The sequence below is a fragment of the Drosophila obscura genome, unplaced genomic scaffold (assembly GCF_018151105.1).
Source record: "Drosophila obscura isolate BZ-5 IFL unplaced genomic scaffold, ASM1815110v1 contig_1, whole genome shotgun sequence".
NCBI classification, from domain to species: domain Eukaryota; kingdom Metazoa; phylum Arthropoda; class Insecta; order Diptera; family Drosophilidae; genus Drosophila; species Drosophila obscura.
In genome coordinates, this window is record NW_024542679.1 from 2,630,326 (window position 1) to 2,655,757 (window position 25,432).

Consider the following 25,432-nt stretch of genomic DNA (forward strand, 5'->3'; position numbering starts at 1 on the left):
CAAAGCATTCAAATGTTTCTTAATGTTTTCTGAGGTTTTAAATGCTGGGAATATTTTTCCAATATCATTATAACTTTAATGAGGATCCATGGCTAAAGTCGCAATGGTAAAATGGTAGAATTTTGGCAGCTGAAACTAAAACTGATTGATGACTGAGTGAGCCCCCTGAGACTTTGATTTCCCTTCGATATTCCCCCAAACATCATTCCCTTTGTGCAAGGGGGGGAATGTCACTCCCAGCGGATGTTACTTATGCAATTCTGGTTGCTGTGTGACTGCATTTAATTTCGATTTGAAAAAAATTATCATAAATTAAACTAATTAAAATAAAATGCTGCAATAAATTTGTAGAGCTGCCTGCCTTTGGCAAGAGACATTCATTTGCTCTAGAATTGATGCAGTCTCCGTCTCGGAGTCGCAGCAGCCGCTCACTTTCAAAAGATGTGCAGTGGCAGTGGCAGCAGCAGCAATCCGGTTGGGGAGACGGCTCCGACGGCTCCGACGGCTCATTCAATGCGCTTCAATTGCTTGAGAGATCGACATAGACCATAGACCATAGACCATTGAGACCTAGGACTGCTGAATCTGAGACACTTTTGACTTGGACTACGGACTGCATTCTGGTTCACCTTCGAGAAAAGCAAAGCACAGCCACAGCCAGAGCCACAGCCGGAGCACAGCATTAGAGCACTGGCAATAGACATTGCCAAACGAAACGTCTTTCGGCTGTCGTGGCTCATGGTTTGGGTTTGAGAGCAAGTTTCGGTGGTAGTCGAATTGTGTGAGAAATTCCCTTAATCAGCGCAAGTTTCGAGTGCAGTTTCTTGGCTGTAAGCAACACAGACCAGCAGACCAGACCAGACCACAGCCTGAATATGGGCATCAACCCGGTCTGCTCTATGGATTTTACTTACTTATTATCATTAGGCGTTGGTCTCGGCCGCTGCAAGCAGGTTGCAGGTTTCCCAATTCTTGTGGAATTTCAAGCATTAGCTGATAGCTCTTTGGCGTACAATCTAATGGCACTCAGCTCCTCTGCCAGCCTCCGCCAGCCCCCCCATCAATTTCCGAAGATTTCACACGCTGTGACCGTAAATTATTATGCCCCCAGACGACCTTGACTTTTACCCATTTGAAGGTGGCATGGCCTCTGCATCATGAGCGAACGCTTCTTCATATTTGAAAATCGGTTTAATACGTGACGAAAACAATGATCAAGTAATTATGGGTAGGGGAGTGGGTGCGGGTGTGGGTATGGGTATGGGGGGGAGTACTATAAATGCTTGCTTCCCGTTGGCCTCCATCTGCCGCTGTGACACCCGAACATAAGCACAATTTTTCATGCGAGTTTTTCCCCGTTCCTTTGTCAGCGAATAATGCGACTAATGCTGTAATTTATTAAATTTATTTAGAAATGTTTTTATAATTAGACGCTGGCAAGCGGCTGGAAACGTAGCCGAAACGGAGCAGAAGTCATTTGTGTGAAGAATCTGTTGTGTGTTTTTTTAATGATCTCACATTCAGGGTCAGTCAAGGGCTGACCTTTAGAGGGGAATTATTTTGATCTTTTGCTGGGTAAAATGTATTCAAGAGCTGTGGGTGGCACAGCCCTTGTAATAATCTGGACATGCCCTGTGCAGAAATCATTTTTAGACATTCCTAAAATATACTTTGAAGTGCTATAGGGCATGCCCTTCCTTGCTCTAATGCTCTTCCCCTCTAGCCCTTAAACGCTCTCTAAAATAGAATGGATTAACAATAATATCAGATCGGATTTCCTGCTCCTAATTACAGTCGTAGTGTGCAGCAACTGCAACTGCAACTGCACATTTATCCAAGCCAAGTAGTCCAAGGTTTGCCCCAAACTGCAGGCATCCTCTCTCGTTCGGTTCATCCATCTTTCGAGTGCTGAAATCAGCATCATTTGTCAATTGCAGTTCTCGACGTAACGAAATATTCACCACCGCGATGCGACTCCCACAACAAAAACAAAACCAAAACCAAAACCAAAAAACACACACAAAACACTCGCAAACAGAGACCGCAAATACACACATTTGATGAACGCATTTCGTTCTCATTGTTCTGGTTGTGTGTTCTCCCCCAACCCCCCAAAAAAAACAACAACAACATAACAGAAAATTCTCTGCCATTGCACAAATACAATGCACTTTTGGGTGATTTTTTTTTGGGGCGCCCGGCCCGGGCCCTTGTTCTTTTTGTATCCGCGCGTTGATTATTGTGCAAATAAAAATTCTAATGATGATTTCGGCAACAACAATGCCATTATGCAAAGGCTGCCTCGTTGGGGTAGGAAGGTAATTAAAGGCAGAACACAGGAAAACACAGCCAGAAACAGTAGGAAAAAAATCAGCAGCAAACAAAAAAGAACTCCGGTCTCTTGGCGGAGGAATTATAATTATCGCGGCCCGGCAATCCAACAATGAATATGCTAAACAGCACAGAGGGTCCGAGACGAGACGAGAGACCGAACCGATGCCAAAGTCGAAGAAGAACATCCTATGCACAGCCACATGGCACATGCCACACACATGCCACATCCGTTGGAGGCTCCAAAAACCGAGGAATGATCCATCATCATCATCATCGCCACCCCACGGTCTGCTGTCCGCTGTCCGCAGTCTTTGTCTCAGCTTTGCGCTCTCCGCTTAGACTCCTCCTCCTCCTCCTCCTACTTTTGACTACACTCCATATCATGCCACCTTGCCTCTCTCCACCCCTCGTACGTTTCACTCTTCTTTGAGTCACGGCTAAAATATCATACATCATCGCCATGAAATGGTTTCGCTTTGGTCTCTTCTCTTCTCTCTTCTTCTTTTTGTGGCAAATTGTCGATGGGTTTTGCAATCAGAGTGAAGCTCTCTTTTCCATTGAATCTTCTGGCCCACAAATGGGTTAAGGGGGAACTCCAAATTTAATTGTATTTGTCACTGGGGAATTACTGAAGTAGCTTCTCTGTTTTGGGAGTTTTGCAAACATTTATTCATATTTTTTGCTACACTTTTTGTTACCAATCATTGGTTCAAATGACTTTGTTTTGTTAGGGATTTGGTAATTTTTAAGGCGCTTATAAAACACACACGTGATGAAGACTTTTGCCCGTAAATATATAGAGTAGGTCATGTCGAGGCATTCAAACAATTCCTCAGCGAAATATTTTCCAGCATATTTGTATACAATTTTGAAGCTCTTCCATCTGCCGCAACTTTCAACAGCAAAAATAATAATTTATATCACAAATTAGTCAAAGGTGCCACAAGCACCAAAAACTGAGCCAAGAAAATGCCAAAAAGAATTGATTGAATTGCCATTTGATGAATGTCTAGAGGTGCATGCTTGGAAAAGTGACAAACCAGACTCCAAGCAGCGAATCCAAGAACCAAAAAACCAAAAAACCAAAAAACCAAAAAACCGAATAACCAATTACAAATTCAATGGAAAATACTTCGGAGATGATTGAAATTAATGGCAGATCCCATTCAAACACACAAAAAACAAAAATAGAAACAGTGGAGAAGGCCAAAGGCAGCTCTGAACTCTGTCCAAAGTGCCGCTGCCTCTGCCTGCATCGATCGGATTTCAAAGCAGAAACAGCAAAAGACTTTGCAAGTCTCGGGAAGCTTCGTCTGAGCTGATGATGATAGACAAACGCTTTGGGGGAAATTTCATACAGAAAATGCCATGAATAAAGCGAGAAAAGATTACATTAACCAGATACTGGTGTACTTATGAAGTTGAAGTACTCGACTCGACTCCACTCCACTCCACTCGATTCGATTCGATTCGATTCGACTCGTACCAAATGCCAAAGCGATAGCATAACGAGGTGCGAACAGGGTCAGTGCTGCTGGCCTGGCTCCGTGGTGGCCATTGGACACCTTTTGGCTTGCAGTCGACGACGACAGCAAACTTCTGGGCCACCAGAATGTGGTCCGAATTAAGTTGGCAGTTGGTGCACCACTTGGCTGCAAATATTGTCATGTTGTGTTTTGGTTATATACTCGTATTTGTATTGGTACTTACATGCTTACAATGTGCATTAAAAATCAATGGAATGCCGAAGAGGCACACATACTTGCAGCATATGTATTGTACATATATATACATATGTATAGAGTGTCACAGAACTACAAAAATTGCAGCTGAAGCTGAACCAATCGACAGATGTTCTTAAAGCAAAAATCTATTTTTATAAAGGTAAAGTGACATAAATTATTAGGGAAGTGGCTATAGGGTTAGTGATAGTTTATTGCTCTCGATTGATGACTTCTTTTTTTCTGACTATCTACGGAACTCTCGCTCTCACGAGACGCCTGCATACCGAATATACTTCACTCTCTTCTTCTCGTTTTATTTTTGCGCAACGAGAACAGATCTCTGTTCAGCCCATAAATTCTCTTTATATTGTTTCTTAGATCATCCTTAATTTCACCCCTAACTAACTTGCAAACTTCCCTTTCAGATGCGCTTCGGATCTCATACTAAAGGACATAATGATGCCCAAAATAATGATATAAATAAAAAAATACTTTCTCTACACTTGCCTTAAGGTACATTTCCATATATGAAACCATATGCAACTGATCTGCGTAAGTTGGCATCTATATTTCATATTCCATTCCCCCCTACACACTTTTTGCTTTTCATTTCTGATACAAAAATATTGAGCATACGTCATGTGGTACGCTCTTTCGAGCTACCATTCAGGTTATTATTTTTTATTTTTTGTCTAGCAGTTGGCTAGCATTTAAATTGATTTTGGCTTTTGTGCCACGAAACTGGACTACTCTTAAAACGGAGGCAAGGTCACTTTAATCGTCCGCCACGCTTGGCCATCTGCACAAATTCGATGATCATGGCGATGACTCCAATGGCTGTGCTATGACTCCAATGACTGTGCGATGACTCCAATGCCTACGCGATGACGATGATGAGGTTCGATGATGTCTTACTACTCGCTTGTTTCGAGTCAGAACAAACAGCTTGTAATTAGGTCGACTGTTGTATGTCTGGCAGAGCAGAGCAGAGTAATCGAGCAATCATAAACATTCAGCAGCAGCACGAGAACGAGAACGAACCCCCAAAGACCTTAACAAATGGCCAAGCATGCTCGTAAAGAAGCTTTATCAAACGCTTCACTGATCCGACAACATTCAATGCTGTACCCGAGTAACTTTGTTGTTTTCTATTCAGCTTTGGTTTGTTTCGTTTTGTTTTGTTTTTTTTAGTTTTTCTCTGTTCAGGTTGTTTTTATTATTCGTGTGAACGGAGAGTAAGTTAAGGACGACCTTTGGCTAGACTTTGATCGGCAGATGACACCTTCGAACCTTCAAAAGTTATCCATTTCGTGCGCCTCTGCCTCTGCAGCATGACTCAGCCAAGTCCCAGGTCCCCTCTGCGTTGAGTTCAGCTTTGCATTGCATTGATTTGATTTTTGTTTTTCCAAACGAGTTTGGCATTTGTTTGTTTTCTTTTCTTAAATATACAATTTTATGTTCGGGCATAAACATAAATACGAGTCCGTAGTTATTTGTTTCATTGGCAGTGCCGAGCCGTGCCGTGCCGTGCCGTGCCGTGGGATTATTTGGTCTGGTGCGACTTTACTGCCCACAAATATTGATGGATTGTCTGCGGCGAATGGAACGAGAGCTTATAAATGTTAATCGATTGCCATTTGGCCTAAATGTTAACAGTTTTAAGTTTTTTATTGTTATTTAATTGGTTTTTGAATGATTGGCGCCCTGTTGCCCTCATCTCAGACACAGGAGTGCCGCAGATTTCGCCTGAAACCCTCAGAGCCAGAGAGCGCTGGCATGTTTACTTCAATTCTGCCATAAAAACCAAGTTTCAGGCGTCCTTTGGGGATGTTTTTAAAGGAATTTAGCAATGTACTTTGCCATGTAGTTGCCATGTACCATGTAGATGCCATAGTTCCACAGAAAGCCGCTAAGTTATCCAGAGCGCTAGTGTGAAATGTGAATTTAGAATCAATGTACGATTTTTTTTTTTATTTTATTTTTTTATTTTTTTTCTGTTTTTCAAGTAAAATTTTTGTTATTTTCATATGGTATTTTTTCAACATTTAATAGGGAAAAAACAACAAAAATTAAAAGCTCTTCTTAAATTTTTACCAGTTAAATATTTAATTAATGGCAGCTAAATTTAAACAAAAATCAAATCAATCACGTGACACGAGCCGACTCGTGTATTTAATTGTATTTAATATTTCTAGTTTTAAGAAAATGAATAAAACGGAAATGAAAGTTGTATAATTATGCAATTCGTTTGCATGTTCCAGTCAATTGGCAGGGGTGACTGCAGTTGACCGACTGACTGAGGCCAGACCCCATCCCCATCCCATCCCCCTTTCGCACACTCGCTCACAGTTTGCTGCAGACGGTTAGCAGCTAATCGAAGTGCAGGTCGTTCGAAGAGCTCGCCCCGGAGTGACAGATTTCCTGGTTATCTCCCTAGTCGCAGCGGAGGGCTCTTTGGAAGGGAACCAGTTTTGCCCCGTCTGCATTTCCGCGACTGTAAGCGACCCCAGGCGCCAATGCGTCTCATTATAAGATCGTTAATTGATTTTTGGTATTCGCTGGCCATATAAACGAGGTGATATGGATGACCATTTGCTTGGGACAACGATAGACAAATGTGACTTTATAGCAAAGACATAACTCATGCAGCTGTGGGCTTTGTTATGGACACCGTTGCGTATGACCTTCAGTGGGAAATTGCTTTTGATGCATTTGCTGCTGCCTTAAGTCAATTAATTCCTCAAGTTTTGCCCATTTTGTGGTGTACTCGAACAATTTCCTGTGACATAAATTGATTTCTAAAAGCAAAAACCAAAAAAAAAAAAATCACAGTTGGCCATTGGTTCATTGGAATTTTCTAAAGAAAGTAAGTTTTCAAAACAAAAGGTAAATGGCAACTGGCCCTCGCCTTTTCCCTATTTTTTTTATGATAAACAATTTGATGCTGTCTGGGAGGTCAAGAGGGTCACAAAGGGAATCCATTTCAATTGCAATTCCACTGCAGGAGCCATAAATATTCTCCAACTGCTCCCAGTGACACTTTTACATTCTATTTCTGAAGGTATTCATCACTCCAAATCGATCAATTCAAAGTGCAATCATATGCATAATACATGAAATCTTTTTTCTATATATTTGTTGGGTGTATTATCTGCCCGCTGAAAATAGAATGGCGGCGGCTGCAACAAGTCAAAAATTGAACATCTGCGAAAAGTCGAGCGAAACTTTTGCCAATATAATTGTAATGAGGCAAAGGAACTTTGGCCAGTCTTTCTTTTGCTCCTGCTGCGTCTGGTCTCTCCACTTGCCCTTCGTTATTCTGTCGTTAAAGTTAAATGGCCTGTGTGATTGCCCCAGAGAGGTGGGGGGGTTGGTAGTGCGCTAAGGAAGCTATACCAAGGTCGTAATGAAAGCAGACAAACCCAATCAGGCAGCATCGCTTACAGATTGCATTTCCTTTCGATGATTTCTTTCTTAATTTTTCCTCTCCCTCTCTCGCTCTCTCTCTTTCTCTCTCTCTCTGTGTCTCTCGCACTGTAGGTATTTCCCAGGAGCAGGAAAATGGCAAGGAAAGTGAAATTATAAGTAGCCTGAATAAGTGGGGAATATTGGCTGGGAATTTACATATCTAATAGGGGAGGGAGCTTAATGAATTTCGTTGGAAGCACATCTTGGGGGGATTATGCCAGGGGGGACTCTCACTATACGGCTGATTCCTTTACTGATTCTTCCGCCAATAGGATTCTCGAGCAACCCTGAGAGCATTCATTTGTCCTGGCACTTTTTTCAGCACTTGAAATTTCCAACTATTAATTATTAGGGATTGCACACACACACACACACACACACACACACACATGACACAGGACTATCATAAAATTTCAATGGTTTTATCAATAAACTATTAACCTTAGCCAACCCCTAAACACCCCCCCTCTAACAGTCTAAAAAAAAAGCGCAAAATATGTGCAAGTGTCAGCTTTCCAATCCGAATCAATAAACTTTGAATGGCACGCAGTGGCATGGTGGCATGTGGCACTGGCAGCACGAGGATACATTGTTCCGGCAGCAATGGCATGCACTCGATATGCTGCTGCCAGGCCAGGCCAGGCCTGGCCCATTCTACAGTATACAGTATACAGCATCCCACTCGCAGTGTCACATTTTCCATGATTTTGCTGACAGAAGTTTGTTTGTTGCCTGTTGACATATGGCGAGGGGGGATGTCTGCATGGCTCTGTGCTACGGGGTTTGGGCCAAGAGGTGATTGCCGTTTAAATTACGAAATCATCCATGAATGGGGGGACACAGTGGGGAAGAGCCAGAGGAAGTGGCAGTGGCTGGAGTCAGGAGGCAGCAAGCTTTTCGGTTTTGGGAAATTATAGTGCATTTGTGTTTTGTAATTAGACCCCAAATACCTATTGATACGCCGAGGATGAGAACCAATTGGGCTGTGTCCTGTCCCCGGTAGCCTGCGCCCCTTCATGTGGCATTCAACGGATGTATATCCCCATGTGTGTGTGTATGTGTGTCTGTGTGTGTTTGCAGTGGTTTTTCCTTGTATGTGTGCATGCGTTTTGTGAAAAGTGGCTTAATGAGGCAACACTTTTGCACCAATGCAAAGAGTGGACCACAAATCCGAGTCCTCTTTGCCACCCACAAAAAAGAAAACGGGGCATCATAAAATGACAGCCGCAATGTTGACACGCAAAATTGTGTAAAATGATCGGCCCAAGGACCTCCTGCTCGTCCCCGCCAAGTCTGTGTGTGTGTGTGTGTGTGTGCGTGTGGAATATAATCGGAGCCAGTGAATGGGAATGCATTCGATTGGTTTGATTTGATTTGATTTGGTTTGGTTTGTCGGTTGTCTTTGAAGTGCGATTCGATTTGTGTGTGGAGATTATTGAGTGTCTGATACAAAGGCAAGGTTATTCCAGGATCGATGTCTTAAGGTGTACCTGTCGTCGATGTGTCCTTTGGGCCACTCATCAGATGGTATTTGTTATCAGCATCTGCAGGTTAGGTAATCAAATTACAAATACAATTATCAATGGAATTATAGAGCAGATATCTTTGGCTAAACCTTTTTCCGATTTCCAGCCGATTGTTCCCCCTGGATTTCGTGCCCTTCCCTCAATCCGTTCTTTTCTTTTCCGGTCTGCCTTTTTTTTTTTTTTTGTCTTTTAATTTCTTTTAATCCCCTTTTGACCATCAGTTCTGTGCCACTCACTCGACAAGCGTTAAGCCAAAAAACACGCATCGAGTTGGTACATTTTATTACGCTTGCAGGCCCTTTAGATACCCTGTTCTGTTCTGTTCTGTTCTGTCCTGTCCTCTGCCTGAAGCCTGGCCAATGCAAATTGACATTCGAGCTGGCACATTGAGGAGCGGCTGCCGGCCCACACCCACACCCACACACCCTTGAAGTCCCCCCCACACGCCGCTCCATCGCCTCTCCACAATCAACTTCAATTGATTTGCGGAAGAGTTGAAACGCAGTCAAAGTCTCTCTTCCTCCCTCTCTCTCTGCTGTCCTTGCGGCGAACACTCGACACAAAAAGAGGATAATAAAACTTAGCCAGAAAGTGGCCAAAACACACACACTAACACACACCCACACATACATACATGCATATGTAGATATACATATAGTTATATAAACTCTCTTTCAGGCCAGCGATGATGATGCATCAATGCATGCAAATTTGTTAGCCACAAATAAGTTGGTGGTGGGGTTGGGGGGGTTGGACCCAAAGTGGTTTTCGGGTTTTCCACACACACACAAATATCTGTTGCCGGTGTGTGTGTGTGTCTGTGTGTGGTTGTTGCAAGTGTTGCTATTGTTGTGGCGGCGGCTGTCAATGGCACTGATTTACATAATATGGCCATTCGGCCCAACTCAATGCAACAATTTCCTCTCTCTATGTGTGTGTGTGTGTGTGTGTGTGTGTTTACTGTTAGTAGTACGAGTATGTCCTGTACGGGTCGCTATTGCTCCCACCCATTGTTTGGCCATTTGTTGGCTTGTTTGGTCTTTTGCCTTTTGCCTTTGCTGCACAAAAGTTATTAGTCAGCTCGATGAAAAATCAATCGCCAATCAAACAAACATTTCATTATTTTTGTCGTCCCCCAGTCAACAAAATAACAAAACAAACAATTGGGTCAGGCAAATGCCAGCTCAAAAGGAGGCCGTTTGGATGCCTAGCAAGCCCAGAAATCTAGGGTGAATAAATTATTGGGTGGCTAAAGAGCTATGCTCTAAAGATTTAATTATGCTGCGCTCTCTGCACTCGTCCAGGGTATAATGACGCCCCACAGAAGCATTCTCTCCTCTTAATTCCACAAATAAATTGGCCTAAAACACTCGGAAATAGGGGGATTTTTCCCCAGTGTGACTGTCTGTCGGTCTGCCTGTCTGTGTTTTGTGTGTATTTTTGGGGGGGGGGCTGCGGAAATTGATTTGGCTAAGCACACACCCAACCACAGCACACTACAAGCACAGCTCTTAATTTTTGATTGGCTTTGTGGCAAATCAAATGAAATGTCCTACGACCCAAAACCACTTGGCAGCTAAATTAACTTAAACAAGTCAATAAATTTAATTAAAAAATTAGTTTACCCATCTGCAGTGCAGCAGCCCATTGGGTGGAGTGTGAGCCCTCCCCTCCCCACCCCACCCATACCATGTAATCCCCGAAGTTTGTTGCATACGCATAGGCGTTGCTCAGAAATTTGATGACATTCATGTGTACGTGTACATATGTATGTGTACGTATGTGTGCGCCCTACTCCTCCTCCTCCTCCTCGTGATGTCTTGTCAGTGGGAAATTCTGGTCAATTTTATGCATGTCCCTTGTCGGACAACAGCAGGCGAGAACTATGAATAGTTCCCCCCGCATTCACGCAAGTGTTTTCGGGGTTGGCTTCAAGGATAGCTGATAGCTGTAGGATGTGGGCCTGGCCTGGCTAGAATGACAGCTGATTCGGTTCGGGGTTCAGGCACTTGTGACGGACGATGCATGGATAGTTCTCTTGTAATTTCCCTCTCATGAATTTGTTTACATATGTAAATGTGCGAGAGAGAGAAAGACAAAGAGAGGCAGTGCTTTCGAGGGTCTGTAAGTGGTGCAATATACAAATTTTCTTGAAGAATCATAGATCAGTGCATCCACATATACTCGTAACCCAATGACAGGCACAGTGGCTATTCCATCATTTATCGAATTAAAATGCCCTCAAATGGAATCACTTTTAATGGTTCACCCACTAGAATACCAGTAGCCCATCAATCTCTGATTGGTAAATCAGATTTGTGGCATGGAGAACTAACCAACTGGCTGCTGCAGATGCCCGATGCCCGATGCCCAAGCGAGTCAGTCAGTAAACCCCAATGCATTCCATACACTGGAGGCTCTATTAGGGCCTAATCACAGCTAATTTAGCTACCACCCAAACACACACACACAGAGAGCACAGAGGGCATAGCATATGTCGTTGGCAGTTGCCGGCATTTGGCAGCAGGAACAGATGCAATCATAGAATCTGTTCAGAGCAACAACCAAGTTATTTCAGCTGCCATTATGCCCCCCAGGAAGGTGCTCCAACAGGGGAATGAGAACTGCCTGCCGATGACAAGTGCAGTTGCAACAAGCAGAGGAGGAGCGGCCCGTCCACAAAATTTGTGGGAAGAAACTGTAGACCTAACAGCTAAATATTAAGGGATCAAACGAGGCAGAGGCAGATGCCATGAAAAGAAGGAGATAAACTAATTCTGATTCTAAGTGAAGATTAAAACAAAATCAGATCTGTAAAGGAACCGCTCAAAGGTCTGGAATCATAATGCCCAGCTACATTTTCCATCTGCTTCACTTGTTCTTACCGCAATGCAATGGGAGGAATGTAGAAGGAGCAGCGAAGGCGGAGCAGCACCTCCTCCCTTGGGGCTGGCACTGGCACTATACATACAATACATTTGAAATGAAGACCCCGGCCAACTCATACCATTATTACGCCCCAGTCATAAATGCACAGCTCTGCAGGGAAGAGCAGAAAGAGGAGCAGGAGGAGGAGTGTACTCCACTGCAGTGGTCGTCGCTCGTCGCTCCTGGACATGCGTAATTAGGTTTGTTGTTGCCACTAAATATGCGTGTCAAGTTTCCAAATGCCAGCCCCCCGCAGCCCCACAAAGGGGGGTTGTGCGAGTATCTCTACGTCCTGCTCTGTGTGTGTGTGTTTGTGTGTTTGTTTCAGGTCCATAACGGAACTGGCAGGCAGCCCCGGCAATTGTTAATGTCGCTTATATGTGCATGGGCATGCAGTCTCCTCTCCTCCACTGACTCACTGCTGCGGCAGCATTTGTTGCCTACGTAAATCAGAACGAAACCTCATTTCCGTTGCAGACATTTCACACCCATCACAAGCTAATTTCGGGTTTTGTTTTAATAATCATCAACTGTCATCGGAGGCCAGCCATGGACAGCACAGCTCAGGTCGGGCCTTGGGAATATTCGTACTGATTTTCAAGCGAAAGTTGTGAAGAGTTCTTCGAGATCTGCCCCTACGGAACTACTTGAGCATGTTCCAGTGTTGGACAACAGTATTGAGAGCTGTAAATAGATATAATGGCAGTAAATATTCTTCAGATTACTATAACAGAGCTTCATCCAGTCCTACCCTGCCAGTGTTGTGCAACCAAATCGCTAAGAAACAAACGTAAAAGTTTAATGTTACTTAATTACAGAAGTCGATTAGCTGTTTGCTTTAAAAGTGAAATTAACGTTGCACAAAACTTTCTTCCAGTTGGTTAATGTGGAAGTACTACGGCCCCTAAAGTTCCTCCAGAGCTGGTTAATCTGCGATTCTATATGTATGTACTCCCCCCCCCCCTCCCATAAAATGGATCTCACTTCTCTTGTGCACTTTTTGGTTTAAGTTTGCTTTTAAAGTTGACAATGGATGGGTGGGGGGGGTTTGGGTTTGGGTTTGGGTTTGACTGCTAAGCAGACTGCTGTTAACGACACGAACAAACACGCACTCAGTCCCCGCTGCCCGTTCCCGTTCCCCATCCCCTAACCCACTTTTAACACTTGAGCAGCACTTGGGGCGCAAATCACTTGCCGCAACTGTACTTGTTGCGTGTGAATTAAACGCCTCCGCCTGCAAGTAGGCAGCACAAATTTCGCAAATGGCACCGAATCGAGACGGCTGTGAAACTCAGGACCGAAGCGCAGCTGGGGCTGAGGCTGTGGCTCTGGCTCTGGCTCTGGCAAATAGCAAATGCATTTTCAATTAAACGTGCTGCCACTCCGCAGGATGATGGGATGGGGTGGGGCACACGCAGGCGTTGGGTCTGCAGTTTGTCATTTCATTTGTTGCTTTTTTAATTGAATCAACTTTGGGGCCAAGAGCGAAGCACAAAACTCTTTTCGAAACGAGGCTTAGCTTCCAGTAAGAGTGGACTGACTCGCTCTTGCTGCGTGCTTGCTTCGGTGTTTCATTTCCACTGCATTCCGCCGCTCTTAGGGACTGCAGTCGTTGCTCTCTCTCTCTCATCGTTCTTGTGCGCTCTCGTTTGCGTTTGTTCTCTTTGGTTCAATCTTGTTCGTTCAATTGTTCTCTTTTGTTCAATCTTCCTCGGATTGGCTGTCTCTTGCCTAAAACTTTCTCTTCAGGCTCAATCGCATTGCATTCCTTCGGCTTCACGCCATGCCCTGACCCTAGACAACATCAATTTTATTGAGAACGAACCAAAAGAACGTCCTTTCCTTTGTGTTTCTGTTTGTTCCTGCAATTGTCTTTATCCTTTATCCTGTGGAAGGAAGGCAGTAGGGGATGGGGATGGGGATGTTCAGGCAGAGTGCTGCAAAAACATGGCACATCGAATTAGTTAATTGCATAAAGTACTCCTCACTGGACTGATAGAGCAGACACTTTGGCTGACAAAGTTGTCTGGCCGTAAACAATGCTGTCAGTGGATACGAGCCAGCAGGTGGGGGGTGGGGCGGCAAGGAGTCCCTCTCCTAACTCTAGTCTAAACTAAATGGCCACTCATTTTGTTTGTTTGCTGCTCACTTTGGCAGTGCGCCCATTCCCGGATAAATGACTGGAAATTTATGTCCGCCCCAGTCCGAGTGCCCAAACGGGTGGGATCGGGGGGAGGGGTCTGGGGTTGGTTTCCGAAACTGCTGACAAACATGATGCAGCCGGCTAACAAGTAAACTTGTTATTGCCAAGGCTAATCACTTGAATGTGCGCATTGTTCGTATTTCATTATTATCGTCCCGGCAGCTCTGCGTGCCAGGATATGGCCAGGATACGTGGACAGACTTCAAGTGCCGCCAGTTGATGTTTTTGCACACTTAAACAGCAACAAAGTAGATTTCGAATAGTTTTTGTTCAGATTTTAGCCACAATCAGATATGAAAATGATTTCATTTGAGTTTCCAACGGCAGCCAAAAAGCTGGCAAGGGAAGGTGGAACCGCGAGACTGTACCTCTCGTGCATGTACGGAAATAACCCAACAATATTATTATTCTCATGTTTATCATATTTAATGATTTTCCAAGTTTTTTACGGCTCATAATTAACATCCGAACCATAATTAGTCGACTTTATTAGATCAATCTCATTTACCATCTCCACACGGCTTTATATCTAACAAAAATATTTATATTTTGCTACACAATTTTTTTCGTACGCTCTGCGTCTTTTTTTACACTATTTTATTTACACAAATTAATATCGTAAACATTCTCCGAGGAGAAACATACAGCAAAAAAAAAGCGAGGAAAATTGTTGTTGACGGCGAGAACTTTTCCACATTCGTACACGGAGGCAGCGGAGCATCAAAACAATTTGAAAGCCGCGCACAAACAAGCGCGTCGTGTGACAGGAAAAACGATGCAAATGGAAATGGGAATGGGAAATGAAATGCAGTGCAGAAAAAAGCGTGAAATTAACTGAAAATATAAGCAAACCATAAATTATATGTGGCATGACATGTGAAATTACTTAATCAAATTAATTTTGCACTTCATGCAGCGGCACGCACGCCGTGGATGGGTCAGAGTAGAGTCAGAGGGTCCTGTCAGCGTATATTCACAAAAATCCCTTAATTTATGCATTATCAAAGGGCGGCTGAGAGCAAAGCCAATTAGTGGGGGGGGGAGAATGGAAATGCAAAGGGAATTTTCTTTACTAAAAACAAACCAAAGGATTTCAAGAGCTCCGTTCTTACACTTTCTTATTCTCTCTCTCTCTATCTTGTTATAGCTGAAGCTCATCAAGCCCCCTCTCCCACACACATTTTGTACCGCTTGGTTAGCCAATAATTCTGTTTGCTTTCATGCCTGGCATTCTTCTGCTCGTTCTCGCTGCATTCTGCCTTCTGCCTTTCTGCCATTTATAATTTCTTTTTATTTACAATATTCCAAGCCGAAACAACAAAAGAAGGAAGAATCTTTTCATAAAATCACGCAAACGCCGCGTTGAATACCCTAAACAACGAAACAACAATGCAATTTTTACTGTTTGTCGCCTACTCCTCACATCATCCTGCCCCACTCTTTGGCCCCCCCCACTCTTCACTCAGAGTACTCCTCTCCCGCCCACTCCATAGAGTGCGGCACATGCATGTCACAATGCGGCAGACAAGAGCAGCAACAGCAACAGCAAAACATTTAAATCAAAATGATAAAGTTGCATACTTGAGTAGAGTTATGCGAGTGAAGAGAGAGAGGGCGAGAGGAGACAGTGCGGAGTGCGGGGAGCAGAGGATGAAGGGAGACAGGCAGAGGCAGTGCAGAGGCCCAGAGAGCGGCAAATAAATATGAAAACATTTTTTCTCATTGTGGTTTACCATTGTTGTTGCTGCTGCTGCTGCGATTGCACTGGCAACGAGCGTGCAAAATAATGTGCCAACAACAAAGCAAAGCAAAGCAGTGCAAGGCAAGCAGTGGCAGAGCCAGAGAGCAGAGAGCAGAAACGGAAAGGTAGCTTCGGGCTGTCGAGCACTTTGATACCCTTGCAGATCCATGATGCAGTGAGCCTGTAGATCGCGAATCTTGGGAGAATAATTATAGATTCCAAGCCGAGCGAATAATCAAAGAGATGCTTTCTTCGGTGCATTGCCAACATTTAGTCTGAATCATCATACCCGCCACACTGCAAGGGCATAACAAGAGAGTAGCAGTAACAGGGAGAACAAGAACAAGAACAAAGCAGCAGAAATAATAATGGAGGAACAACGAGAACAACAAGAACAACACAAACGCTGTCTCTGCTGCTGCTGCTGCTGCTATTGTTGGTGTGCGTGTGTGTGTTTTTAGCTGTGCTGTTGTTCTATCTGTGTTAAGGCAACATTCGCATGTAAAACGCACTATGACCCCGCCACAGTCCCCTTTCCATCGCTTGCCATGACAGCAGGCCACAATGACATGGCTCACCCACTCTCTCGCTTTAATTCTAAGGCAGAAAGCTTGCCTGCCTGCCTGCCTGGCTGCTCACTCTCACGCTCTCTACTCTCCCCAAAGTTCCCGCTTGCTCGACTCAGCTTCGACTATAGCAGCTCCTTGTGCACGCCCCCTCCCCTCCACCAAAAAGTATGCGAAAAAAGAAGCCAAAAACGGAAAAATAATTAGAGTAGTTGAATTTCGTATAACTTTGTTAATGATATAAACATAAGGCTAATGGCCGATGGAGGGGTTAGGTCTGTTCCTCGTCCATGTCCATGTCCTCGTCCTGTTGCTGGTGCCCCTCTTAAAATGCTGGACATTTGATACTTATGGAAGGAAGCATCCAAAAGCACAACGCAATTGTGCAGAAAATTGTTTGAAAATTAAGAAATATTCTGTGGAAAATGTCCAAAGGGAGAGAGCAGAGACTTAATTTTGATATGAATGTGCGCAAAGTTTTCAGCAGAGAATCATTAAATATGTTTGTGGAAATATGTGGAGGGTAGGAAGTCCGTAATTGAGCAAAAGCTTGCCACATTGAGAGAATTTCCACAAATTGTAACAAATTTCAGCTGAAAGTTTCGTTTTCAATCAACATCCTCCAGGTATGTTATCAAAGCAAGTTCTAATCCCCTCCACCGCCTTCACCCTTTTGTATTCTTCATTCATTTCATTCACATAATAGTAACCCCCCGCACTTTCACCTGGTCCCTTCCTTCCAACCAACAAACGAGAGACAATTTCTAATGTATTCCAATCATTTTTTGTTGTTGTTGTTGTTGCTTGTTTCGTTTTCCATCCTTTTTTTTTGTTGTGGGAAAAATATTTTTTCTCCTAGGTTTTCTGACTGCACAATTTTTGTTGTTGTTTCATTTTTGCCATTTTGGTTAACATTGTTTTGGTGACAGTTGCACCCGCATCTCATTCGCATTGCCCTTCCCAGCCCCTGCTGCACCATCTCCATTACTCTCGGCCCCACCATCTGACACACGGCAACATTTTGCCTTCTGTGTGTTGTTTCAGTAATTGTTGCTGTTGCAGGGGTTGGTTGTCATAGTTCTTTGCTTTTTTGTTGCTTCCATTGTTGTCATAACTGTTTTTGTTTACGCTGCATATTTTTTTCCGTGGCTGTGTGTTATTGTTGTTGCAACATAAATTTAAACGTGACATTTAGACACTCGACTCGACTACTGTGGAAGCACGGGCCCATTCAGTCTCCGGTTCGGGGTCTCTCAAGTGTTTGGCACGCATTGAAAGGGCTCCCCTTTGCTGCAAGGGAAAGAAGGCACTAGGCAGGGGGTGTACGTACTTCATTCTTAACCTCTTCAACTTGTGAACCGAGAGTCTGTCACGGGCCCCTACCCATCATACAGCGCATTTGTCCTCGAATGATATATGATGGGTCGCCGAGGAAAAGGTTGCAAGTGTTGCGGGAATTTTGTATTGTGAGTGATGATGATGGATGGATGGATGGATGGATGGATGGGTTGGAGGTGATCGCCTATGCCTAGAATATGAGTATTATCAGTAGAATTTCATTTGATTCCAAATATTACAGGCCCATTTCTCTTCTCTTTTCAGGCTGACAATTGCAGTTCCTTCGGGCGCACATCCTTGTTGCTAGGAAAACATATTTGCACCGTAAGTGTTCCGCCCAAGAGAGCTTTTCCTGTGCATGTCACCGCAAACTTGTCTGCTTCATTTCTGCGCAATCTTAAAGTTATTTCCCTGCCAACCTGCCCCATAACCATAAAATGCCCAAAAGTCTTATCTCCCTCTGTTTGGCCACACACAAAAGCTAGAAATTGTTGAAGCCCCCGAGAGCCGGGAAGAATCTTTAGAATGCTTTTTGACAGACTCGGGGAAACTTACTTAGACGACCTTCAAGTGGAGCCGAGCCGGGATGATGATGACTGGCAAACTCTTGCACTATTTCATGCCCCTGCCCTGCCCTGCCCTGCACTGCACTGCTCAGACAACACAAACATATTCTCCGTGCTCGCGCTCGGTCTCGGTCTCAGTCTCGGGCTCTGGCTCTGGCTCATGGTGCGTATGATAAAGCGCAAGCGAAACCCCAACATTGCTCATACGTCACGGTGCACAAAAGCATGCAAGGGGGTGGGGTGGGGCGCTGCTCGAGTAGAGGCAAGGGATGACTTCAGTTCGAGTGCAAGTTGCGTATCCTTATCGCTTGGCCTCCAAGTTTAAAGCGCTCTCAAGTGCACTTAACTACAAAAACAGCAACCAGCAACAGCAACAGCAACTGCAAAACAAGCAAGAAAGGATTGCCTTTGGGGGCCGCAGCTTCAGATACCCTCAGAGATCGATTTGTGTCCGGTTGTGTCTCTCGTTCTGTTCCGATTGATCGCTTCTGCAGAAGCTACAAATACTCTAACGTAAAGATCTGTTGTCTGCGATTCGTACTTGCTTTTAGTTTCACTTGGCATTCTGCCACTGCTACGCAACAATCAGCATACCCGTTCTGCCAGGGTATAACAACAAGTGGAAGAGCCGTAAACAAGCTTCATATGTGTGGCATTTTATTAAAGTTGATGCCCGCCCAAGCAGCGGCAACTTAAAATGCATTTAAGCCAGGAAGGATCCCGAGCTCAGGGGCGGCGCCACAGCTCTACAGCTCTACGACTCCACGGCTCAAAGAACGTGGCCAACTTTTGCAATTGTGGGACTATCAAACAAAACTTTTGCCAAAGCACAAAGCGCTAGGAAGCGGGACATTGGGTACAAGGGGGCCAGTAGATGGGAAGCTGCAAGCAACAACCAAAGTGTCATCATGACCAACATCCAACAGCAGCAGCAGCAGAAGCAGCAACAGCAACAGGAGCACATGAGTTATTGCATTGTCGCCGGCGTCGTCATGGTTGCTCTTGGTCTTCCTCGTCCTCCTATGGTCCATTCCTCACACGTTCCCTGCTAGCACTTCTAACTGCAGTCTGCCGCTTTGCTGCTTTGCTGCTTTAACACTCAGCAGTACTGCCTGTCATTTGCCTTGCTGCTCTAACATTCTGCCAACATTCTCTTCTAGCCTCTGCTGCTGCGGCTGCTGCTGCTCTTCTGCTTCGTCTCTCTCTCTCTCTCTCGTCCAACACTTGCTGTCCTGCTTGTGCTGCTTCTTCGCTTTGCTGCTGCTGTGGCTAGCGGTTCTTCTGGCTGCTGAGGCTGCTGTTGTTGTTGTTGCTTCTGCTGCTGTTGGGTTTTGTCGCGACAGACGGATTTAGTGAAGCTTAGCGCAAAGCAACAGCAAAAAATTATTCGGAGGAGAGCAGCAGCAGCAGCAGCAGCAACAACAAAAGAAGCAGAAGAGAAGGGACAGCAGCACTGCAAACAGGAAGAAAGGAAAAAGGGAACTGGACTAACTGATGACCTAGGGAGTACATTTACTGGGGCTGTTAGTTGCGTGAATAGAGAGTAAGAGGAGGAGTCTCTCCATGGATCGTTCATTTAGCAAGTAGGACACATTTTGCCGTGCTTGCCCTGCCCACTCACACTTCTTGCCTGCCGAGTCTTATATCCCCTTCCCAATGCACTTCCATTCGAGGGTATCAAAGCAAGAGCGACAGAAATGCAAATGTTAGAGTTCGTGTGCACTTGGCTTAGCCTTCAAAAAGTGCGGACACACATTGACTCTCGCCTAGAAGGATTCCCTTCTCTCACTCTCTCTTGCTCTTTACTCTTCACACTTCACACTTCCCCTGTGCTCCCCTCCCTTTCTTAACACCCCCAGCAACTACTTTTGTCTCTCGCGTTATTTGTTTGCACTTCAAAAGGATTTTAATCAAAGTTTTTCAAGTGACGTTCTCCATGGCTATCTCCTGCTCCCAGACTCGACAGTTGTCCAAAAGTTTGCCGTTTCCCAGGAGCACAGTGCGGCAGGGAGCGGAGGGCAGGGAAGTGCAGTCTTCCAGAGTGAGATTTATCTGCCATCATTCACAGTGATTTAATTATTATTTCTTTTGCCCCAAGTTCTTGTTGTGGCTAGCACATAAAATTTATGATTGCAATTGAGAAGAGATTTCTTATTTCATCGTTCAACGTTCAACGAAGGCGAGCAGCTCTCCTGTTGTTGCGGGGAAACCCCTCTGCTCCTCCACCTGTCCAATTCCAATTACCGATGGGATGGCAAAACTTTTTATTTGATTTAATCAGCGGAGAGCGAGCGCGCGGAGCGGCACCACAGCCGCTGAAAGTTTTCCGGCCTTGTTTGGGAACATTTGCCGCTGCACTTTACTCTGCGGTTGACACCCTGTCCTGGTCGGTGTCCATGTCCATGTCCGTGTCCGTGTTCGTGTCCTGGTCCTGGTCTAGTGCCTCCTGTCTGCAATGGTCTGCAAGTACTGCCCTCTCGCATCTCCCATGTCCTTTGCCCCACTTGTAGCCACTTAACAAATTTTGCACTGCGCCGTTTTTGAAGTTGTCTCGTCTCGCCCCTCCGTCCTGCACAGATAGAGCCGCCGCCCCTGATTGACTGCCAACTGGAAACAGCCCAATGGCCAGTGGTGCTGCTCCATGAGAGCTGCGAGAGCGTGTCCCTGACACGAGGTGAGTGCTTAGGCTGGTTGCTGGACATTAGTTGTGGCTCGCCGGGCGCTGCATCATCGCAGCTGCTCGACAAGTGTCTGGTCTGTCATTGAGGCCCTCATTGGGGCCACTGCCTTGAAGCTCTGACGGTTGATGGAGTTTGCTTTTAGCGCTGACAGAACCAGCCAAACCAAAACGGAACCTTCTACTCTTTAAGTGGAGAGAAAGACTAGCAGATTATCTGCTCAAGCGATAACTATGTTTGGCTCTCACTCCCCGCTCTTAATAACTTAACAACAAACAAAAAAACCCTTTTGAATAATTGGCTTTTAGCATTGTAAGCGTTTATTCAGCCATAAAGAATCCGCCAATGAACCATTCGGTACCCACTCAACTCTGGCCATGTCCAGGCCCCCCATTTGCTGCTGTGTGTGGGATGCGATACGGTGGCCTCCATTAAAAGGCAATTTATGTGAATGCCTGAAAGTATGGAGCATTTTTTGTGCGGCACATAGTCACAGATTTCGCAAATATCACAAAGATGGCTGGCTGGCTAATTGTTGCTTTTGTTTCTGTTGTTGTAAATTGTTGATTGTTGATTTGTTGATTAATATAAAGCCAGTTAAATATTGATAAATATTTGCCCAAATGCTTACATATAAAAAAGGACACGGCCATGCAGAGCAATAGAGATAGAGATAGGGAAATGATTTTGCTTTTGTTTGCTGATTGTTGGTTGATTTGTTTGGCAAATTGGTAGCCATCTCTGCACCACACAAACACACACACATGATGACTATCTCTCTCTCTCTCTCTCTACCTCTCTCTCTCTCTACCTCTCTCTCTCTCTCTTCTCTCTATCTGTGTAGCGTATCACTATCTCTATTGCACTGTGAAATGAGGTTCAAGCGTAAACGTAATTAAAATAGTTCTACTATACGAATCAGTAAACAAATTGATTATGCAAATTTACTGTTTATTTGCTTTCGACTTTCGCCATTGTAAATGTCTCTCTATATACATACAGATATATATGTGTATGTGTGTGTGTGTGTGTGTGTGTTATCTGTATGCATGTGCTCGACATTAATAGGTTTTGTTTTCTGGCTTTATTTTAGACCAAAATTTATATACATTTAATGCTCAATCGAAGCGGAAATAAAAAGTTAAAACAAAAAAAGTTGGCTGGCAAAAATCAACTGTAAAAGCGGAAACGGAAAGCGCATGTTTTCCATTACAGTTGATCGTGGGAAGGGGTGGAGGGGGAGTAGCGACTGGGAGTGGGAGTGGCAGTGGAAAGCGAGTGGTTCAATGAGGGTTTATACGAGGGTTTTGTGCGACGACCATCGACAGTTCTCGTAATTGAGTTATATTTGTTGTAATTTATATGCAGCCCCAGCCGCAGCGACTGTTATAATTAAGTCTGTCTCTCTATCTCTCTCTCTCTGTCTCTCTTTCTCTCTGCTCTATCGCTCTGTGTTCACTGAACAAATGAATTTTTAATTAAACACGAAACAACAAGCAAACAAAACCCAAATAACAATACGACAAAGTAAACAAATTAAAATCAAATTAGTGTTGTACGAAAAATGTCTGCTAAAAATTGGCCAGGCAAAGTGCACAAGGGGGGAGGGGTTGGGGGCAGGATCCCATGGGAAAGTTATCTGTCAAATATTTCACTAATATTGTTCTTCCTCCTGTGGTAAGGTAATCGCTTGAACAATTCATTGGGGGGGTAAAACAATGAACCGATTTCCAGTTCCTTGCTGCATTTGGAGGCATGCTTCCTGCCACAATCTCTGTTTGCCACAGCAGCATACATAAATACTTATCACATCAGGGTTGCCTTCATTATATTTCACCACTCAGTGCCACCACCCAATCCCCCCGCACCCTGCGCCACCTGCTCAAACGCCTCTGCCGCCATGTGTGGCAGTTGTCTGCTCCTCGTGTGACTTTGAAATCGCTTAAATTGCCTGAGGAAAGTCACGAGGACAGACGCTGACAGCCATTGAAAAGGTACGGTGTAGGAGCTCCCGGATCTCTGCTCACTTCTTCCCCGGTGGCTTCAATCTTCTTCATCACTCTGCTGTATCCTCCTCCTCCTCCCTTCTTCCCTTTGGTGGCAGCTTCCTCCACCGACTGACAGTGGCACAATGGCAAATTGTTGCATCCGCTTTTCTTTTAGCTTTTTAAATGCAATTTCCACACACAAACTCACACACACACACATATGCACACGTTGAGAGCTAGAAAGAGGCTTTGGCGTTGGAGAAGGAGAAGCAGAAAGGGCATGGCATCTAGCATTTACATGTTGCGATTGCTCCTCAGACTCAGACTCATCCTGTTTCCTGATGCTGCTGCTGCTGATGTTGCTGCTGCTGCATTGAGGCAGCTTCCTGTAACATTGCTGCAGCTCCCACAGTCTCCTCCTACAGTCTTCTCCTTCTCCTACAGGCCGCTTACGTTGTTTGCTTTCACTTGCCATTTTGTTGTTGCTCACTCAGGCTTCTCCCGAGCTTCTCTCTGCTCTTGCCCCTGGCTTTCCTACTACCAAACGCATGTTTCCCCAGGTTTTCCTCTTCCATCCTCTTCTGCGCCGCAAATTGCCTTTAATTCATTTTCCGCAATTACTCCGCACAGAAGGGGTAAGGAGTGGGCCTGGGCCTGGGAAACTCATTATCATGCAGATCTCCTCCCCACACCACCCCATCCCAGCCCAATCCACCGACCAGATCCACCTATACAGCGGATAGACTTTTGTCGTAGGCGCATTTTTCACATTCCATTTGCATGCCTTGAGGACCGGACCGGACCGGACCGGGCCGGACCGAGCATTCCCCGTGTTTCCATCTGCATAATGATGAGGCGGAGAATGCCACTGCCACTCCTCCCTGCTCCTTGTCACTCTCATTGTGTCTCGTTTTAAGCGCATTAAGCGACCAGCAATGGTAGGAGGAGCAGGAGGAGGAGTAGCAGCAGCAGCAGAGTCCCAGTGGATGGGCCGTATGATGGGTGGCACTTGTCAGGTGTAGTCTCCCTCCTGTCGTAGCCCCCACTCCTTACTCACGTTAAGGTCAGCGCTGATCAATGTCAATTGCCGCACTTTGGCAGGCGATTGAATGTCGTGTCGGGGCCAGGAGAAGGCGAAGGCGGATCCGGGAGTTCCAGTCGCATACAATTAAGCAGAACGAAGACTGGACTGTAACTGTAACTGGACGTGGTCCTGATGCTGTGTAGCCGAAACATTCGCAACAGCCATGGGACACGCAAAGTAAACAGCGATGCAAGATGGGAAAATGTTAGAGATGCGTTAGCTGGCAGCACGATACGACAGATCTTAAAAAAAGAGTAAGAGATTCCTATTCAAAGAGGCTGTACGATGATTGAGCAAACTAGAATTAATCTTTCTATTCTTCGATTATTCTGCAACTCCGCTCCGAAAGACAGACTTGAGCTACGATCATTTCCATCTGCTATTTCCGATCGCACTTTTGCATTTCATTCGATCAATCGATTTCCTGGCTATCGCACTCAAAGCTCTCCCATCTCTAGTCGCTCTCCGCTATCGGGCGGTGGACACGCATCGCTTCGCTTAGCATCGCAGCAGCGCAATGCATCGCATCGCTTGGCATGGCATGGCATGGCATGGCATCGCATCGCTCTTGGCCAAAGCAATGAGATGCGTCATGTAGCGGGAATTGGAAAACTGTTAACCGTCTGAAGGTTGCCTTGTTGATATTCCCACTCCAAAAGAGAATGTCCAACAGGGAGAACAGCACAGAACAGCACAGAACAGAGAGTGAGAGAGAGTGAGAGAGAGAGAGAGTCACGTTACCGTTACCGTCTCGTAAACTTTGCTGCTTGCTGTTGCTGTACATTTGGTCGCCATTTTCAATTTACTGACGCTGTCATGGCCGGAAGACAAATGTGGGTGAAGTGTAACTGTATACTGTATACTGTATACTGTATGTGTGTGTGTGTGTGTGTGTGGCAAGTGTATATGTAGTATGTATATGTGTCTGTGGGTGCAGTGGCATGTTGTGATTGCGGACTGTTGCTTCTCTTGAGTGGCGGCAAGTCACCGACCCAACTTTTCACTGCCTCTTCCTTCTGCGCCCCCACCCCCTGTTGCAACTTGTGCAACAGGGTGCTTCTATTTTTCTTGCCTTGTATTTTTTTGTCCTTCGCTGGTAGTTCGGTTGATTCTACTTCCTGCCTGGCCTGGCCTGGGCCCAATGCCTCTCTCTCTCTCTATCTCTCTCTCTCTCTCGCTGCCTGCCTCTCTGCCTGCCTGCCTGCCTGCCTGCCTGTTGTAATTGTTGCTAAAGCAGCAAAACGTCGACGCTGAAATTGCAGCAACTGTAATAACAAAATGGCCCCCG

General features: G+C 45.1%; 1 protein-coding gene across 3 annotated transcripts in view; it reads left to right on the forward strand.

Annotated features, from left to right (window-relative positions):
* The window catches only part of LOC111079983 (helicase POLQ-like), a 65,942-nt gene that overhangs the window by 28,855 nt on the left and 11,655 nt on the right, over positions 1-25,432 (forward strand). For 2 of the 3 annotated variants that reach the window (XR_005967934.1, XR_005967940.1), the window contains exons 9-10: positions 4,484-4,610; positions 18,093-18,152. The gene's annotated coding sequence lies outside the window, so the exon portion shown is untranslated. Of the gene's footprint in view, positions 1-4,483; positions 4,611-18,092; positions 18,153-25,432 lie in introns of those variants that run through there. The other variant, XR_005967936.1, reaches the window with a different exon arrangement.